Below are 4,327 nucleotides of genomic sequence, written 5' to 3' on the forward strand. Positions count from 1 at the left end.
TTCAGGTACTTTAGCTAGCGTTTATGCAAACACGTTCTCGTACTCGCAAGAGGACTTTAGATACAGCTGAGGAGACAGACGAAGTTCTTAGTATTCCGGAGAAGATTGATTTTGAAGATTCGGATACAGAAAGTGAGCAGAAAGAACCAGTAATCATGGGTGATCATATAGTTTCGGCAGATCCAACACTTATGGACTTTTCTCGGCCTAAAATTGATGACATTCAGTCAAGCATCCTTCACCCGGCTATTCAGGCTAACACTTTTGAAATCAAGCCGGGCACTATTCAGATGGTGCATAATTCTGTTTCTTTCGGAGGTGCTGCTACTGAAGATCCCAACATGCACATCAGGAATTTTGTCGAGATCTGTAGTACTTTCAAATATAATGGTGTGACTGATGAGGCTATCAAGCTGAGGCTTTTCCCATTCTCTCTGAGGGATAAAGCTAAGGACTGGTGACATTCTGAATCAGCTGGGTCCATCACTACTTGGCAAGATCTTGCGCAAAAGTTCCTGGTAAAATTCTATCCAATGGCGAAAACTGCGGCTATGAGGAGTGCTCTTACTCAATTTACACAGCAGCCTACAGAATCCATGTGCGAAGCTTGGGAGCGCTATAAGGAGATGTTGAGAAAGTGTCCACATCATGGTATGCCTGATTGGATGGTGATCACTGGTTTCTATAATGGTTTGGGGGCCCAATCTCAGCCCATGCTCGATGCAGCAGCTGGAGGCACCTTGTGGGCCAGAAGCTATATTGAGGCTTATAATCTTATTGTGACTATGGCTGCAAATGAGCATCAAAACCCAACTCAAAGGATGATGCATGGGAAGGTAGCAGGTATTCTGGAAGTTGATGCAGCTACAGCTATTGCAGCGCAGCTCCAAGTGCTGTCTTTGAAGGTCGATTTTCTAGCCACCTATGGAGTCAATTAGATAGCTATGGTCTGTGAGCTTTGTGCAGGTTCTCATGTTACGGATCAGTGTTCCCTTGTTAATGAATCTGTTCAGTATGTGAACAATTATCAGCGACTGTAGCAGCCTGTGCCAGCTACTTATCATCCTAACAACAGAAATTATCCAAATTTCAGCTGGAGCAATAATCAGAATGCTATTCAGCAACCATATCAGCAAGGCGTAAGTAAACAGTTTAATCCACCTGGATTCCAGCAACCATAACATTATGCTCCAAGGCAATCATATCATCAACAAGGAGGTGCTGCACCACCTTCTAGTGCTGATTTTGAGGAACTCAAGTTGTTGTGCAAAAGTCAGGTTGTTTCTATCAAGACCTTGGAAAATCAAATCGGTCAAATAGCCAATGCAGTGCTCAATCATCAACCTGGCACACTTTCCAGTGTTACTGAAGTGCCAGGCAGGAAGGAAGCTAAGGAGCAAGTCAAAGTTATTACCTTAAGGTCTGGAAAAGTTGCTGATACTGAAAAAACAAAAGACGGAGAAGCTGAAGTTGGTGATGAAGATGCTAATCAAAAGGAGAAAGTGGCGGAACCAAGGAAGACTACTGTTGAACACACTCTACCTGAGGGTAATACAGGGGAGAAACAGCTCTATCCTCCACCACCTTTCCCTAAGAGATTGCAACAACAAAAACTGGATAAGCAGTTTGGTAAGTTTCTGGAGGTGTTCAAGAAACTTCACATTAACATACCTTTCGCTGAGGCTCTGGAGCAAATGCCTAGTTGTGCAAAATTTATGAAGAGTATTCATTCAAGGAAGGTGAAATTGGATGACCTTGAGACCGTTGCTCTAACGGAAGAGTGCAGTGCTGTGCTGCAATAAAAATTACCTCCAAAGCTTAAAGATCTAGGGAACTTCACCATTCCTTGCACCATTGGCAAATTGTCTTTTGACAAGTGCCTGTGTGATTTTGGAGCAAGCATCAATCTGATATCGTTGTCTATCTTCAAAAAGTTGATTTTTCCTGATCCAAAGCCCACCTACATGTCTCTACAATTGGTTGATCGTTCTATTACATACCCACGAGGCATAGTGGAGGATGTGCTAGTAAAGGTGGATAAGCTCTTCTTTCCTGCAGACTTTGTCATTCTAGATTTCGAGGAAGATAAGAAGATTCCCATAATTTTGGGGAGACCTTTCTTGGCTAGAGGCCGTACCTTGATAGATATGCAGAAAGGTGAACTTACTATGTGGGTGCAGGATCAGGATGTGACATTCAATGTATTCAAAGTGATGAAATTCCCTACAGAAGAAGAGGAGTGCTTAAAGGTGGATTTGATTGATTCTGCGGTAACTTCAGACCTTGATCATATGCTAAGGTCTGATGCCTTAAAGAAAGCCTTAGTGGGGGAGTTTAACAGTGATGATGAGGATGGCAATGCGCAACTATAATATCTAAATGCTTCTCCTTGGAGGTGAAAGCTAGACATGCCGTTTGAACCTCTTGGTACTTCTGACCTCAAGAATGCTGAAGGAAAGCTCAAACCATTTATTGAGGAAGCACCTACTTTGGAGCTTAAACCATTGCCTGGACACTTGAGGTATGCTTTTTTAGGTGATGCATCTACTTTACCAGTTATTATTGCATCTGACCTTTCAGGTAGTGAGGAGGACAAGCTCTTGAGGATCTTGAGAGAATTTAAATCGGCTATTGGATGGACTATAACAGACATAAAAGAGATCAGCCCTTCGTATTGTATGCATAAAATTCTGCTAGAGGAAGGTTGTAAGCCGACGGTTGAGCAACAACGAAGACTTAATCCTATCATGAAAGAAGTGATGAAGAAAGAAATTCTGAAGTGGCTTAATGCAGGAATCATATATCCTATTTCTGACAGTTCTTGGGTGAGCCCCGTGCAATGTGTTCCTAAGAAAGAAGATATTACAATGGTAGCAAATGAGAAGAACGAGCTCATTCCCACTCGAACAGTCACAAGATGGAGGGTATGCCTGGACTACAGAAAGTTGAACAAGGCCACAAGGAAGGATCACTTCTATCTTCCATTTATTGATTAGATGTTTGACAGGTTGGCCGGTCATGAGTATAATTATCTTCTGGATGGCTATTCGGGGTATAATCAGATTTGCATTGCACCAGAGGATCAAGAAAAAACTACCTTCACTTGTCCATTTGGTACGTTTGCTTTTCGCAGAGTTTTGTTTGGCTTATGTGGCGCACCTGCCACTTTTCAGAGATGTATGATGGCTATATTCTTTGATATGATTGGAAATAATGTCGAGGTGTTCATGGACGACTTCTCCGTCTTTGGACATTCGTATGATGAATGTTTGAATAATCTTCTTGCGGTGCTCAAAAGGTGTGTGGAAACTAATTTGGTGCTCAATTGGGAAAAATGTCACTTTATGGTGCGTGAAGGCATTATTCTTGGGCATAAGGTCTCTATCAAGGGTCTTAAGGTGGATAAAGCCAAGGTGGGAGTCATTTAGAAACTTTCACCACATATTTCTGTGAAAGGAATTCATAGTTTTCTTGGTCATGCGGGTTTTTATCGACGTTTCATCAAGGACTTCTCGAAGATATCTAAGCCATTGTGCAACTTGCTCGAGAAGGATGTGCCTTTCAAATTTGATGATGAATGCTTGACGACATTCGAGACTCTCAAGAAGAGTTTGATAACTGTACCAGTTATTACGGCACCTGATTGGACAGAACCTTTTGAGATGATGTGTGATGCGAGTGATTATGCGGTGGGCGCAGTTCTTGGGCAGCGCAAGAATAATCTCTTTTATGTGGTCTACTATGCTAGTAAGACTTTAAATGGATCTCAAATGAACTACACCACCACTGAGAAGGAGCTCTTGGCTATAGTCTTTGGTTTCGAAAAATTTCGATCTTATTTGCTTGGGACAAAGGTGACAGTGTTAACTGATCATGCGGCCATTCGCTATTTGGTTTCCAAGAAGGATTCGAAGCCTAGACTTATTCGTTGGGTGCTCTTGCTACAGGAATTTGAGTTAGAGATTAATGATCGAAAAGGTACTGAGAATCAAGTAGCTGACCATCTCTCTAGATTGGAGAATCCCAATTCTACTTCACATGATAATACATTGATCAATGAATCTTTTCCGGATGAGCAGTTGTTCGCAGTTCAGGAGGAAGAGCCATGGTTCACAGATATTATGAACTATTTTGTCAGCAATATAATGCCTCCTAATATGAATGCAGCTCAAAAGAAGAAGTTTCTTCATGAGGTGAAGTGGTATATGTGGGATGAACTGTATTTGTTTAGACAAGGAGCTGACCAGATCATCAGGAGATGTATCCCATTCTGTGAGATGGAGGGGATATTACGAGACTACCACTCCATAGTTTATGGTGGACATTA

At 42.0% G+C, this 4,327-nt stretch overlaps 1 non-coding gene across 1 annotated transcript; it reads right to left on the reverse strand.

Annotated features, from left to right (window-relative positions):
• Window positions 1-548: 548 nt before the first annotated feature.
• On the reverse strand, window positions 549-655 carry LOC141675504 (small nucleolar RNA R71). The gene has a single exon (XR_012556153.1). It is a non-coding gene; the product is annotated as a small nucleolar RNA R71 (small nucleolar RNA).
• Between the last annotated feature and the right edge of the window lie 3,672 nt (window positions 656-4,327).

Source organism: Apium graveolens, chromosome 7 (assembly GCF_009905375.1).
Source record: "Apium graveolens cultivar Ventura chromosome 7, ASM990537v1, whole genome shotgun sequence".
Taxonomy (NCBI): Eukaryota; Viridiplantae; Streptophyta; class Magnoliopsida; order Apiales; family Apiaceae; genus Apium; species Apium graveolens.